The sequence below is a fragment of the Chiloscyllium plagiosum genome, unplaced genomic scaffold, assembly GCF_037043375.1.
Source record: "Chiloscyllium plagiosum isolate Xiang-an unplaced genomic scaffold, Cpla_swu_hap1 HiC_scaffold_28, whole genome shotgun sequence".
In the NCBI taxonomy this organism is placed as follows: domain Eukaryota; kingdom Metazoa; phylum Chordata; class Chondrichthyes; order Orectolobiformes; family Hemiscylliidae; genus Chiloscyllium; species Chiloscyllium plagiosum.
The window spans coordinates 18,521,179-18,537,608 of record NW_028270166.1 but is presented as its reverse complement, the minus strand read 5'-3'; the positions used below and the strand labels follow the sequence as shown (position 1 = coordinate 18,537,608).

The 16,430-nt window shown below is 45.3% G+C and overlaps 1 long non-coding RNA gene across 7 annotated transcripts in view; it reads left to right on the top strand.

Moving 5' to 3' along the window:
• The window catches only part of LOC148142501 (uncharacterized), a 103,582-nt gene that overhangs the window by 36,923 nt on the left and 50,229 nt on the right, over positions 1-16,430 (top strand). The window contains exon 3 of one of the 7 annotated variants that reach the window (XR_015751821.1): positions 16,263-16,391. The exons of the other annotated variants lie outside the window; for them this stretch is intronic. This is a non-coding gene — a long non-coding RNA (uncharacterized LOC148142501). The remainder of the gene's footprint in view (positions 1-16,262; positions 16,392-16,430) is intronic. 7 annotated transcript variants of the gene reach the window in all.

Here is a 16,430-nt window from a genome sequence, read left to right as displayed (position 1 = left end):
GGGCTTTTAGCTTGCTCTTGTAGTTGTCAATCAATGAATATTTACGTGGACACTCAGAAACTCTGCCTTCCCTTTTAGCACATTGCTGCTTTATTTGGTACTTACAGGTTCACAGTAATTCTGTTTCACTTTGTCTTTTAGTGCAGGCAGAAAGCCAGGTAACCTGTCCTTCTTGCTAGCACTGAACAGTCAAGGTTGCAGACATGTCACTGTTTGAAATCACAATATTGAAGGAAGGGGATGTGGTTATTGGAGAAAGTGTTATGTTGGGGTAATTGGGAAAGTCAAATATGCATTTGGAGCCAGCATACTGGAATGTAGAGGGGACAATCGCCGTGGAAGGGGTAACTCGAGATGTAATTGTAAGAGCTGACGTAGCATGGGAGGCCATTTTGGACTCGGCAGTGGGGTCAGGGGAGGTCTATAATAGTCACCAGCACCCTGGCATTGTTGGAGGACGTTGGATATCAATCTTAGACATGGCTATTAGATAGGTCTGGGGCTCAGGGAGAAAACTGATGTTATCAATACCAAAAGAAAATCAAGTGAGAATGTGGGGAGGGTCAAATCCGATGAGGTTGATAATGATTGTAATGTAAAAAAGAGGATGAAGGTTGTGGGAGCACCTACAATAACAAATAGAGCACGCAAATTACTCTCTCAAGCACAATCTGGAAACCTTCTGTCTACCAGCAAACCCAGGATTGTCTCTTCGCGGGGAGCGTGAAAATAAATGGTGGCCATCCAACTGCCTGCCCTTTCAGCTCCATAACGAGACAGTTTCCCTGCAGTGGGACAGGGGGAGGGACAGTGTGAGCTGAAACCGACTGGCACAGCTGTTAGTGTTGATGCCAGTCAGCAAAAGTGGTCAGGTGTCCTAAGTGTGTGAGCAGAAAGCGTGAATGGTGGGAGGGTTGGCAGTTCGGAGGATAAGGTCACCAAGAGCTACTGGGGAAATGTACCATATGCCATAAACCAGAACTAAACACTGAAATTGCTGAGAAGTGCAGCAGGTATGGCCGCAACTATGGAGAAAGAAACAGAGTTAACATTTTGAGTCCAATATAGATCTTCTTCAGAACTGTTCTTTGGACCATCCGTTGAAACCCTTTGTGATTTTATCATTGTTTCTCTGCTTTTAAAGGTGAAGCAGCTGAGTATTTACACAATGAAAGTTGTCTGGATTAGTAAGGTTTATGGTTCAAGTTTGAACCTTTCTTTTGTTGAAACAAGGAGCTGAATGTTAACAGAAATTGGTTAAGTATAATTTCTATTCACTTTCATTGAGCGTTGCTCTCCACAAAGTCGAGTGAGTTTTCTCATACTATCGTCTTGAGTCCACCTCAAGAATTAGGTACCCCTACCCCTCCTACTCAATACGAGCCCAATTCTCCAACTTACTGCTGGCAGAAATACTCACTACTGTCAGGAAATCCTGGGAATCTGGCACCATATTTAAAAGGCCTTTGTGCACCTGATCAAGCTCCGACAGTGCAGAGGCTCCCTACACAGGTTCTGACACTTGTCTCAGACATTAGAAGATATGGGGAGATTGGCACGCTGCTTTGTGCACAGAGTTCTGGTGGTCTTCATGCACAGCAGAGAACCATTCTCCTCCCACAAGACTGGCAGATGAGGTCAAGGCATCAGATCCTGCCAGCCTGGTCCAAGGTTGCCAAGGGGTCCGTGCAGTCTCATCTGTCCAGGGGAATGCCTGGCAATGCCACAAGAAGTTCAATGATCTTCTCCACCTGGACGGGTGTTCCCACCTTCCTTCTGCTACCTTGCACTCACTATACCTCTGTTTTTACCTGACTCCCCTCCTGCCAAGTCTCTGGCTCTAACACTCTCATTGTCACAAGCAGCATCTTCCCTCACTCGTTCTCACCCACTACAATACTTCCTTCCTCCCCCCATCCCACTCCAGACTACTGATCATGCACTTCCTCTGTATCTCCTACTCACTTACTCGGGAGACCTCGCCATCTCTTCCCCCAGCTCCACCAGCACTAACAATGGTGCCAGTCACTTTTATCTCACTCAATCCATCCCTTTGTCTCATTCCAGAAAAAAAGACAGTTCACAGTAGGGCAGCCAGAGCCAAGAAGAGTGGCAGCGTGCCAACATTTAGCTCTTCACCACCTACAATGCGAAGATCCTGTCCATGACTGTCCCAAATGACCAACTGACCATGCCAAAGTGCCTAACCTGAAATCAGAAGAATCCCTTGACTGACGATAGCAGAGCATTCTGCCTGATGGGAGTGCCTGCTTGATTTGGCTGAGGGCTGCTCCCCTTCATTGAGTCACGGCTATTTGTTCAATCCTCATGTGGTGTGTTTGCTGCTTAGGCAATGGCGTGTGTGCTGTACATATGTCATTGTGATAGTACTGTACTGTGCAGTAACATGTCCAGTTCCTTGACTGATAACTGCGGACAACCATGATCAATCGCCTGGCTTTCTTTCTGCATTGAACAGTAAGGTGAGACAGAATTACAGAGAGTCGTTAAGCTCTGGCTGAGGGACAAAATGCCAAAACAGCAAGGCAAAGCAGGGATGCTAAATACATTTGTGCAAGTGAAACGCTAATGTATGTTAAGAGAGGGAGCAAGCAGAGCGGAGATGTTCCATGGTCCTTTCCTGAGATCATAGCGATGTAGGAGCAGAAGCAGGTTATTTGGGCCATTGTGTTATTCTACTAATCAAAGAGGTCATGTCTGATCTGATAATCCTCAACTCCACTTTCATGTCTTATTCGCCAACCTTTGATCCTCTGTCTGTCTCAACCCTGAATATACTTAACAACTCAGCTGTTTAAGGTAATTAGAATAGGAAGTGGTGGGACAGGAGGAGAATGATGATTAAGGCCATAAACCTGTGCCTTCTTACACTGGTCCTTTCACCACCAATAGGAGTGTGAGCTGTGTATCTGTCCCTGCTCATAAAGTGTCCTTGCAGCAGCATTACAACAAAAGCTGCTAGTGCACTCCAAAGTACAGCATTAAAGTGCAGAACGATATTGTAAGTGGATAGGAGGTATGCCATGATCATGCAGAGAGACTCAAGTCTTTGGATGGGGAATGAGTTCACAAAGCTGCTGCCCGTGGGCTGTGCAATGCTGGGTTTCCAAGATGAAGGTCCCGAAAGCAATCGGTGAAATGGATTACTCGGTACCTGCTTGGATCCTTGGCATTTAGTTTTTATCTGGTGGGTGAGAGAATGGGAGACAGCGTGTTGATGAGGTGAGATTAGGTAATAATGGAGGGTGATAATGAGTAGTAATCCATGCCAATGAGTCTCTCATTGCTCACTACAGAGAATCGCTTTCTGACCTTCAGGACTTGGTCGGAAAATGCAAATTTTTGATTTTCACACTAAGAAAGGCCTCACTCTGTATCTCACCCGAATATTTGCCCAAATTTCTCACATTGTTCACGGTCTGAGCAGATTCCATCCTTTATGTTTGATCAAAATGAAGCATTCACAAATTTGAGGATATGAGATAAGTCGACAGTATTGTTTCCTGAAACTCAGATTCAAGATAATGGACATGTCAACGAGGCACTTGCTCTAGAACATGAATAAAACATTTCTCCATTGGTCAAATGTCCAACATAGGATTGGCTATAATGCTGGCATATGAGGAGATGCAAAATGTGGCAGGCAAGGAAACTGTCTACTTTATCCAGTCTGCCCCAGACCACTATGATGTCCTGATGTATGTATAGAGTCATAGAGTCATAGAGATGTGCAGCACGGAAACCGAACCTTCGGTCAAACCTGTCCATGCCGACCAGATATCCCAACCCAATCTAGTTCCATGTGCCAGCACCGTGCCCATATCCCTCTAAACCCTTCCTATTCAAATACCCATCCAGATGCCTTTTAACTGTTGCAACTGTACTAGCCTTCACCACTTCCTGTGGCAGCTCATTCCATACACATACCACCTCTGCATGAAAAGGTTTCCCCTTAAGTCTCTTTTATATCTTTCCCCTCTCACACGAAACCTATGCCCTGTAGTTCTGGACTCCCCCCATCCCCAGGGAAAAGACTTTGTCTATTTATCCTATCCATGCCCCTCATGATTTTATGAGTCTCTATAAGGTCACCCCTCAGCCTCCGACATTTCAGATTTCATGAGAATGATTACATGGATGAGGAACTTCAGTTATGTGGATAGATTGGAGAAATTGGGACTGTTTTCCTTGGAGAAATGCAGGAGATTTGATAGAGGTCTCATAATCATCAGGAGGATTGTTAGAATTGATAGAATTCCCAAGGTTTGAGTACAAGAGGGCACAGGTTAAAAGCAGTTGGATAAAGAAGGGATGGGGATAGCAGAAACTTTTACATGCAGCAAGTGGCTATGGTCTGACGTACATTGCTTGAATATAGCCAAGGCAGGGTCAGTTAGGGCATTTGAGAGGGCATTAGATTATTATCTAAACAAAAATACAGGGTTATGAGGAAAAGGTAGGGGAACGACCCTCGGTGAATTGTTCATTCAGAGACCTGGTGCCTGGCTTCCTCCTGCATGTTAACAATTCTGTGAAATTCTTCTTAATTTCAAAAATATATTTTATTCATAAAAATAAAATCAGTTTGGTTTTGTATAGTTGCATATGAAGAAATGCAACAAACATTGGAGTTTGACTACATTTACCAAACAAACCAAAGCCATTTCTGACTTGTAAAAGACTATATATATATATATATATATATATTCAAGGCACTGAGAGGGTCCAGTAACTGAATTGACCCCCCTTTAACTTTGGCAGAAAGTCCTTAGACAGTGGTCTTTCCCCACTGCACCTTGGTGGTAGCTGCCCCAATATTAGTGCACCCATCAGCATGTAGTTCTGAACCTTAGAATGTGCCAGTCTGCAACACTCAGTCAAGGTCATCTCTTTGCTCTGGAAGGCCAACAAGTTGTGAAATGTCACTACAGCTGAGCTCAGCAAACCTGGCACAGACTAAGGGTCAAATGGACACTTTTCTGGTCTCTAGACCTTAGCTGTTCACTAAGTTATTGGAGTGACTGCACTTGGAAAAATTGTTAATAGATATTTCGGTAAAACGTTAATATTTCTTTTTTCATTACAAAATCTGAGTTAATTATAGGCCTGAGTTTTAACAGTTTGGGTAATCATTCCAAATGTGTTGTGTGTGTAAATCATTGGCGGACATGATGCTGCTCTGGGGCCACTTGGAACCTGCTCCTTTCCACCTGCGGCCTGTATAGCATTTCTGGAACTTGTTGTGTCTCCAGGCTTCAGGGATGTTGTCTCAGCTGCAATCCAGTATTGTAGCCCCTTCAATCAGGCTCCAGTGAGAGAAAATAGAGCAGTCCTATCAGGATGAACGGTCACCTCAACATCTAGAACAGAGTGAAAAGGCTGATTGTCAGCACTGTCCTACAGCATAACGAAAATCAAAAGATCGTCATGAGAGAGATAAAGTCAGAGGGTCATAGAGATGTACAGTACGGAAACAGACCCTTTGGTCCAACCTGTCCATGCCGACCAGATATCCCAACCCAATCTAGTCCCACCTGCTTGCACCCAGCCCATATCCCTCCAAACCCTTCCTATTCATATACCCATCCAAATGCCTTTTAAATGTAGCAATTGTATCAGCCTCCACCACGTCCTCTGGCAGCTAATTCCATACACGTACCACCTTCTGCGTGAAAAAGTTGCCCCTTAGGTCTCTTTTATATCTTTCCCCTCTTACCATAAACCTATGCCTCTAGTTCTGGACTCCCCGACCCCAGGGAAAATACTTTGCCTATTTATCCTATCCATGCCCCTCATAATTTTGTAAACCTCTATAAGATCACCCCTCAGCCTCCAACACTCAGGGAAAACAGCCCTAGCCTGTTCAGCCTCTCCCTATAGCTCAAATCCTGCAACCCTGGTAACATCTTTGTAAATCTTTTCTGAACTCTTTTAAGTTTCACAACATCTTTCCGATAGGCAGGAGACCAGAATTGGACGCAATATTCCAACAGTGGCCTAATCAACGTCCTGTACAGCCGCAACATGACCTCCCAACTCCTGTACTCAACACTCTTACCAATAAAGGAAAGCATACCAAACGCCTTCTTCACTATCCTATCTACCTGTGACTCCGCTTTCAAAGAGCTATGAACCTGCACTCCAAGGTCTCTTTGTTCAGCAACACTCCCTAGCACCTTACCATTAAGTGTAGAAGTCCTGCTAAGATTTGCTTTCCCAAAATGCAGCACCTTGCATTTATCTGAATTAAACTCCATCTGCCACTTCTCAGATCCTGTTGTAATCTGAGGTAACCCTCTTCGCTGTCCACTACACCTCCAATTTTGGTGTCATCTGCAAACTTACTATGCTTACTAATTATACTCTTATGCTCACATTCAAATCATTTATGTAAATGACAAAAAGTAGAGAACCCAGCACCGATCCTTGTGGCACTCCACTGGTCACAGGCCTCCAGTCTGAAAAACAACCCTCCACCACCATCTTTGAGCCAGTTCTGTATCCAAATGGCTTGTTCTCCCTGTATTCTATGAGATCTAACCTTGCTAATCAGTCTCCCATGGGAAACCTTGTCGAACGTCTTACTGAAGTCCATATAGATCACATCTACTGCTTTGCCCTCATCAATCTTCTTTGTTACTTCTTCAAAAAACTCAGTCAAGTTTGTGAGACATGATTTTCCACGCACAAAACCATATTGACTATCCCTAATCAGTCCTTGCCTTTCCAAGTATATGTACATCCTGTCCCTCAGGATTCCCTCCAACAACTTGCCCACCATTATAGACTCACCGGTCTATAGTTCCCTGGCTTGTCTTTACCGTCCTTCTTAAACAGTGGCACCACGTTTGCCAACCTCCAGTCTTCCGGCACCTCACCTGTGACTATCGATGATACAAATATCTCAGCAAGAGGCCCAGCAATCACTTCTCTGGCTTCCCACAGAGTTCTCGGTTACACCTAATCAGGTCCTGGGGATTTACCCACCTTTAACCGTTTCAAGGCATCCAGCACTTCCTCCTCTGTAATATGGACATTTTGCAACGAGTCACCATCTATTTCCCTACAGTCTGTATCTTCCATGTCCTTTTCCACAGTAAATACTGATGCAAAATATTCATTTAGTATCTCCCCCATTTTCTGTGGTTCCATACAAAGGCTGCCTTGCTGATCTTTGAGGGGCCCTATTCTCTCCCTAGTTACCCTTTCGTCCTTAATATATTTGTCAAAACCCTTTGGATTCTCCATAATTCTATTTGCCAAAGCTATCTCATGTCCTCGTTTTGCCCTCCTGATTTCCCTCTTAAGTATACTATTACTTCCTTTATACTCTTCTAAGGATTCACTCGATTTATCCTGTCTATGCCTGACATATACTTCCTTCTTTTTCTTACCCAAACCCTCAACATCTTTAGTTATCCAGCATTCCCTATACCTACCAGCCTTCCCTTTCACCCTGACAGGAATATACTTTCTCTGGATTCTTGTTATCTCATTTCTGAAGGCTTCCCATTTTCTAGCCGTCCCTTTACCTGCGAACATCTGCCTCCAATCAGCTTTCAAAAGTTCTTGCCTAATACCATCAAAATTGGCCTTTTTCCAATTTAGAACTTCAACTTTTAGATCTGGTCTATCCTTTTCCATCACTATTTTAAAACAAATAGAATTATGGTCGCTGGCCCCAACATATTTCCCCATTAACACCTCAGTTACCTGCCCTGCCTTATTTCCCAAGAGTAGGTCATGTTTTGCACCTTCTCTGGTAGGTACATCCATGTACTGAATCAGAAATTTGTCTTCTCCATCTAAACCTTTAACACTATGGATCTCAGGGAATAAAGCCCTGTCTCCTCAGCAAATGTCAGTGAATGACCTTCCAGTACTCAGAAAAACATTGTTATAATAAGATACTGCTTGTGGACGTATCTCCAACAAAGAAATAACATCGATGTAAATAATTGTGATGAAAAGTGAATGGAGAAGAATGTCTCTGAGCATAATCACTTCTAGAGATGAATGACTCTCATTGCAGTGTCTTTGTGGCAGAAAGCACAATTGAACTTTAGTCTCAAAAGATGTTAAATCTACAACATAGACTGAGGTAGGATTACCAACCTTCTGGGGTTAGTCTGCAACCAATAGATAAATCTCCAGGATTCACTGCGATTGGTGAATCCTGGAGAGAAACCATAAGGCCATTAAAACACCCGGGTGGAAACATTTTTAGATCTGAATGACATGGGCTATAGTTAGATCTGTGACAGAACTGAATGAGACGTCTGGTGAGACCTATCACAATATTGGGAGCAATTCACTGGACCTTTCATGCATTTGTCATGTGACAAGGCAAGTTTCTTACTTGGCAGCAGCAGGTTGGCAACTAAGGGGAACTATAGCTTATTAACCACCTCATTAACCCTGCATCTCACCTCATTAATATTCAGCTTACTATCTCACCAAATGTTTCACCCAAGCTAAACATCAAGAATTCTTGACCTGGAAACCAGAGGAACCTTCCTGAAGAAGGGCTTATGCCCGAAACGTCGATTCTCCTGTTCCCTGGATGCTGCCTGACCTGCTGCGCTTTTCCAGCAACACATTTTCAACCAGAGGAGATACCTGGCGACTTTGGCTCACTATTGGCTGTGAGGAGCCTCCATGTTAAGCAGCACAAAGCAGCATCTCAAGGTATGATTCTTGCACACCCCTATTTGGACCCTGTCAGCTGACATTGGCATCCGACATTTGCTGTCTCTTCATGATCCATTTGGCACCTCTCCAATGTCCACTCACAAGAGATTCAGGAATCACAGACTTGCATTGCAGTGCACACCAGAAACTAACCTTGAAAAGCTGCTGCAAAGACAGTGTGTGGACAGGCACCCAGCTCATGGATTAGACCACGCTGCACCCCTGGGCCGTTCGCTTGCTCACTTAATGCGTATCTCCATGTTCACAACAACCAAGCCTTGCCAAGATCTGGCCATTAGGCATGAAGTTAGGCATCATGGTGGCACAGTTATGTCAACTCTCCTGCTCCTTGGATGCTGCTGACCGGCTGTGCTTTTCCAGCACCACACTTTTTGACTCTGATCTCCAGCATCTGCAGTCCTCACTTCCTCCCAGTTTACTTTCTGTTCCTTCCACTATAATTGTCCCAGATTCCACAGCTGGGATGGAGGGAGTCTCCGTGGCCATGGAACCTGCAGGCCCTAGAAATTTGGATGAGCAACCATGCAGCTCTTGTGACTAGGCAGCCCAGATGTGTTAAGAACCATCTTATCCAAGACAATGGGATCCTCCTTGCCTTCAAATTCCGAAGGTAAGAAGGGTGGAGGTGGAGGCTAGGTCTGTACTGGGGTGTCCTGAGAGGAGATTATTGAGCTGCCTGCATGTACCTCCCTCTCTGGCTTTGTGCCTCTGCTGAGCCTGCCCTGGATTGATGTGAGGAAGGAGTACTTGGAGCTGGTGCCAAGTTCCCCATTCAACCTAACACTCTGCCTCCGGTGCTGCAGATCAACAGATGATGAAATGGAGTGCAGATGTAGACCCTGAGGGAGTCAAGCCTGGCACTCTATAGCAGCTGCCAATCTCTCCAGCCAGGTATTTGTGCACTTGGGACAACTGGATCTCCATCGTGTATCTGTACTCCTGCAGCTTCAGGGTAATGAGTGCCACTGTGTCCCACACAGTTCTCTCTACCACTCCTGCTTTCTCCTGCATGTATGGGCAAAGTCAGATCCTCTCCTCCTGGAGCTGAGCACACACCTGGTTTCTGGCAGTCCTCCAGCTGGTGTTCCCACACTTTCTAAGGCTGACTTTCCCACTGAGGGGGGCATGTCTGAGCTGTTGGGGGTTGGGGGATGCAGGAGGCAGATTCTTCCTCTGAGGCATTGGTACACTTGTCCTCACAGATGGAGGAGGCTGCTTCTGGGGCGCTGACCTTTACTTCCCAGAGGCCAGAGACATGCAGCCATTACCTGCAAGACAAAAGAGAAAGAGGAGGTGTGGTGGCTAATGATTAGGAGGGAGATGTAATGAATGAGCCAGTTCTGGGCATTCCTGTGAGAGTTGCAGTGGAATAAAGAGTGGTACGTACTCTGTCGACAAGACCTGGATGTCTCAGCATCCCTGCAGAAGCAGTCCTGGTCTTAGAGTCATAGACATGTACAGCACATAAACAGACCCTTTGGTCAAACCAGTCCATGCTGACCAGATATCCTAACATAATCTAGTCCCATCTGCAAGCACTTGGCCCATATCCCTCTAAACCCTTCCTTTCGTATACCCATCCAGGTGCCTTCTAAATGTTGCAATTGTACCAGCCTCCACCATTTCCTCTGGCAGTTCATTCCACACAAATTGCCCCTTAGCTCCCTTTTAAATCTTTCCCCTCTCACCTTCAACCAATGCCCTCCAGTTTTGGACTTCCCCATCCCAAGGAAAAGACCTCGCCTATTCACCCTATCTGTGTCCCTCATGAGTTTATAAACCTCTATAAGGTCATCCTTCAGCCTCCGACGCTCCAGGGAAAACAGCCTATTCAGCCTTTCTCCTGCGAGGGCAAGGATTCTATTCTTGTAGAAGCTCAGGTGTCTAATGTTGGGTACCACTCCATCCATCTGAGTCCTACCTAACCTATTGCGGGCTGTCTTGACCCAGAATGAGAGAAAAGGAGGAAGTGATTGAAATATAAATGGGTGGTAGAGTTGTTAGTGCTGCTGCAGATGATGGAATGATGAATGGGTGTTGTAAGGGAGTGAGAAGGCAGTACAGAGGCTACGTAGGGTTAGTTGTGTGGGAGGTTGGGGGTTTGAGAGCAAATGAGGGAAGATGCTGCAAGCCAGTCAAGAGACTAGCAGAGCATGAGCCTTGGTGGGAGGTGGGTCCAGTAAAAGAGAGTGAGTCTGAGGTAGCACAAAGAAAAATAGAGTATGGCAGTTACCTTGGCAGTGCAGAGAAGGTCACTGATCTTCTTGTGGGATTGTTGGCAGTTCCTCTGTCCTATGTCGCCTATACTAACTCAGGTGGCTACTTCAGTCCAGGCTTTCAGATTCAGGTGGTGTGGTCTCCTCCACAGGTCCTTCAGAAGGAAGATGTCCTTGCTTCACATCATCTATCCAGCAGGATCCCCAGGTTCCCCTTCTCCCCATCATCCTCCCCATCTCTGTTATCTTCTGAGCAAATATGTCTGCCATCATCTAGGGTGGCTCAGTGGTTAGCACTGCTGCCTCACCGCACTGGGGAGCCAGGTTCAATTCTAGCTTCGCATGACTGTCTGTGTGGAGTTTGTATGTTCTCTTTGCGTCTGGTTTCCTCTTACAGTCCAAAGATGTGTACATTAGATGGATTGGCCACGCTATAATTGCCCTGTAGTGTGCAGGCTAGGTGGATTAGCTATTGTAAATGTGCGGCTACAGGGGTAGGGTCAGTGTGGACCTGATGGGCCGAATGGCCACTTTCCATACTGTAGGGTTTCTATGATTCTATGGATGTCTGTCAGCAACAGGACCGCTTCAGTTGTCCAGTGTCCATTTGGGTGCTCAATGGTCCTTTAAATACGCCAGGGATATCGTTCCTTTTTGTAAGTCTCCGCTGAGGACTGAGTTGTTCTGCGAATAGTGCATGGTCTGACGGGTCTGCAATTCGATGGGAGGGATGCCAGCAGTGTGGGATAAAGTTATTAATGAGATGAGTTTGATAAGATACGACCAAGAATGTTGCTAGGCCACACAGCAAAAAACTTCCAAAAAAAAATGCAGCTAGTATTTAAGCAAAAAACCCAAGATTCAGCACATTGATGTTCTCTTTGAACATTTCTTTTTATCAAATATAAAACATTGAGAGGTGGGAGGTGGGGTGCGGAGGGGGAGCATGTCAATGGCTGTTTGGCTGACAGTCAATTTTAATCTAATTGGGTAATGAGTCTTTTTACTTTCCTATTGACGTAGGAAGACAGTGCATCATAAGGACGTATGTGTTGGCCAACTTGGAGTGTGGGGGCAAGTCAAGTGATGAAACCTCCAAGAATAGATTTAATCACAGTTGGCAACTGTAGTACTACATAAAATTACAATTGGAATAGATGCATTGAGCTTAGATAGCACCTTAATTTCACAGAAAGATTCATGTGAATCAAGATTTGCTGACCCAGGAAAAACTTTGAGAAGTGAATAAAGCAATTTTAATGCTCGTGTCCAAAAGCTGAAACCTTCAAACAAACCCTTTTGGTATTGGTTAGTGAACCCGATTTTAATTCACACAACCAAACCAATTTTCTAATAGATTCAAATCAGGCCAGTAAAAAGAAAGTGAAATATCTTCTGTGATAAACTATTCAGGATTACAAATTCCAAAGATATTATGGGTGTATTACACCAATAGATAAATGTGAGTTGCTGCATTTTGGAAAGGCAAATCAGGGCAAGACTTATATAGTCAATGGTAAGATCTTGAGGAATGTTGATAAACAAGGAGACCTGGAGTGTTGGTTCATAATTCCTTGAAAGTGGAGTTGCAGGTGGATAGGATAATGAAGATGCCTTTAATATGCTTGCCTTTATTGGTCAGTGCATTGAATATTGGAGTTTGAGGTGTCATGTTGTGAATATACAGGACATTAGTTAGGCCACTTTCGGATTACTGAATTCAATTCTGGTCTCCTTGCTATAAGAATGGTGTTGAAAATGTGTTGCTGGAAAAGCGCAGCAGGCCAGGCAGCATCCAAGGAGCAGGAGAATTGATGGTTTGGGCATGAACCCTTCTTCAGGAATGAGAAAAGTGTGTCCAGCAGGCTAAGATAAAAGGTAGGGAGGAGGGACTTGGGGGAGGGGTGTTGGAAATGCAATAGGTGGAAGGAGGTCAAGGTGAGGGTGATAGGCCAGAGTGGGGGTGGGGGCGGAGAGGTCAGGAAGAAGATTGCAGGTTAGGAAGGCGGTGCTGAGTTCGAGGGATTTGACTGAGACAAGGTGGGGGGAAGGGAAATGAGGAAACTGGAGAAATCTGAGTTCATCCCGTGTGGTTGGAGGGTTCCTAGGCGGAAGATGAGGCGTTCTTCCTCCAACCATTGTGTTGCTATGGTCTGGCGATGGAGGAGTCCAAGGACCTGCATGTCCTTGGTGGAGTGGGAGGGGGAGTTGAAGTGTTGAGCCACGAGGTGGTTGGGTCGGTTGGTCTGGGTGTCCCAGAGGTGTTCTCTGAAACATTCCGCAAGTAGGCGGCCTGTCTCCCCAATATAGAGGAGGCCACATCGGGTGCAGCGGATGCAATAAATGATGTGTGTGGAGGTGCAGGTGAATTTGTGGCGGATATGGAAGTATCCCTTGGGGCCTTGGAGGGAAGTAAGGGGGGAGGTGTGGGCACAAGTTTTGCATTTCTTGCGGTTGCAGGGGAAGGTGCCAGGAGTGGAGGTTGGGTTGGTGGGGGGTGTGGACCTGACGAGGGAGTCACGGAGGGAGTGGTGTTTTCGGAACGTTGATAGGGGAGGGGAGGGAAATATATCCCTGGTGGTGGGGTCTGTTTGGAGGTGGCGGAAATGACGGCGGATGATACGCTGTATATGGAGGTTGGTGGGATGGTAGGTGAGGACCAGTGGGGTTCTGTCCTGGTGGCGGTTGGAGCGGCGGGGCTCAAGGACGGAGGAGCGGGAAGTGGAGGAGATGCGGTGGAGGGCATTGTCGATCACATCTGGGGGAATTGCGGTCTTTGAAGAAGGAGGCCATCTGGGCTGTACGGTATTGGAACTGGTCTTCCTGGGAGCAGATGCGGTGGAGACGAAGGAATTGGGAATATGGGATGGCGTTTTTACAGGGAGCAGGGTGGGGAGGAGGTGTAGACTAGGTAGCTGTGGGAGTCGGTCGGTTTACAGTAAATGTCCATGTTGATTCGGTCGCTTGAGATAGAAATGGAAAGGTCTAGGAAGGGGAGGGAGGAGTCTGAGACGGTCCAGGTGAATTTGAGGTCGGGGTGGAAGGTGTTGGTAAAGTGGATTAACTGTTCAACCTCCTCGTGGGAGCATGAGGCAGCGCCGATACAGTCATCGATGGACTGTTCCACATATCCTACGAAGAGGCAGGCATAGCTGGGGCCCATGCGGGTGCCCATAGCTACTCCTTTGGTTTGGAGGAAGTGGGAGGATTGGAAAGAGAAGTTGTTCAGAGTGAGGACCAGTTCAGTCAGTCGAAGGAGGGTGTCAATGGAAGGGTACTGGTTGGTACGGCGGGAAAGGAAGAAGCGGAGGGCTTTGAGTCCTTCGTGATGGGGGATGGAGGTGTACAGGGACTGGATGTCCATGGTGAAGATAAGGCGTTGGGGACCGGGGAAGCGAAAATCATGGAGGAGGTGGAGGGCGTGGGTGGTGTCCCGAATGTAGGTGGGGAATGGTGTTGTCAAACTTGAAACATTCTGATTCCTGATAAAGGGCTTATGCCCGAAACGTCGACTCTCCTGCTCCTCGGATGCTGCCTGACCCGCTCTGCTTTTCCAGTGCTAGACTTTTCAACTCTGATTTCCAGCATTTGCAGTTCTCACTTACTTTCAGAAAAGATTTACCAGAGTTGGAGGATATGAGCTATAGGGAGAGGCTGAATAGGCTGGGGCTATTTTCCCTGGAGGCTGAGGGGTGACCTTGTAGAGGTTTATAAAATCATGAGGGGCATGGATAGGATAAATAGCCAAGGTCTTTTCCCTAGGGTAGGGGAGTCCAGAACTAAAAGCAAAGGTTTAAGGTGAGAGAGAAAAGACTTAAAATAGACATAAGGGGCACCTTTTTCACACAGGGGGTGGTTTGTGTATGGAATGAGCTGCAAGAGGAAGTTGTGGAGGCTGGTACAATTACAACATTTAAAAGGCATCTGGATGGGTATATGAATAGGAAGGGTTTAGAGGGTTTTGGGCCAAGTGCTGGCAAGTGGGACTAGATTAGGTTGGGGTATCTGGTCAGCATGGACAAATTGGACCGAAGGGTCTGTTTCCATATTATAGAACTCTATGACTCTATAAATGGACTGCAGTGGTTCAAGAAGGCAGCTCACCACTACCTTCTCAAGGAATAGTCAATTAATGTTGGCCAAGGTAGCGACTCCCACATCCCATGAATGGTTTTAGAAAAATTCAAAGACCATGATAGTTGTAGATGTTACATGATAAAAAAATATTCCATTTCACTGAAAGAATATCCAGTTAGACAAAGGGTTAAAGCCACAGTACCCAAGACATTAGAAGTAGTCAATGCTCAGGCAACAGAACACTCGCTATGTGGGTCACTGTGACCTTTAGATGCTTTGGGAGGACTGATAAAAATTCGCTCAATCTGTGACATGCCTGTCTTTCTGCAAGTCATTTGTGTATCCCCAGATAGCTGCCTGAATAGATGTCAGCAGCTGTATTTTGCAAGAACCTTAAATTCATTTCCGTGCAGTGAATTGAAAGCGACATCTTACCATGTATAATTGTGATCAGTCTGACCTTATCCTCATCATAGCCTGTCATTTAATAAAGCTTTCTGGGTAAGAATTCACTGCGGCTCCACCCCCTCCCCCTCCTCCCTCTTCCATTTTGTAATGATTCTGTGGGTGTTATGATGTGTAGTATGCCACTTGCCATGTATAAAATAATTTGCCTCCTCGATCATTGGATACCAGTTAAACAAATACATTGGTTAGACAGGCAGTATCGTGCATCCACACTGATGTGACATAAATGAGATCCCACTCACAGTTCGTGTTTAAAGTTATAGTTCCCACATCCTGTACGATATGATGTGACAAACACGATGACAGCTCTCAAAGTCAGAGATGTTTACAATTGTTACACCTCATTTTAAAACAACCAAATAAACATGTTACAAGCTTAATCATGGAAACCATTGAGTAACCTAAGTTAGATAAAACGTGCAAAAAACTGTAGTCATAAACAAACAATGACAGAAATCAAAGAGAACAAAAGAGCCAGAATTGAAGAAACCATGAAATATTTTTGGAAACAATTCTTATGTCAAATGTTTTAAAATGTTTATTTTTTGGGGAGAATTTATTGCTGCATTAAATCTTAATAATATCTGTTAGTGATATATTGGTTCCTCTAACCAAGTACATTGGTAACTTGGTAATCAGCTGATCAAATGTAAATAGGCTGTTAGTAAATTTACCAAGTTCATTCTTTTAAAAGGATTAAAACCTGTTCATAACTTGAATTGATGTTCAGTATTGTGTTATATTTTCTGCCTACTTTTCTGTTAGCAGTGCTGCTGAACGCAATAGACTGCGAGGGACAGACTCTGGGCTGATACAAAGGCTACTGTTTTGTTATCGTTAATTTGTTGGCAAAAGTAATTCGTGGAAAGAATTTGCTCTATGTTAGCCCTTCTCCAGGTAGCTCATTTTGGTTTTACACTCGATCATTTTATTCGT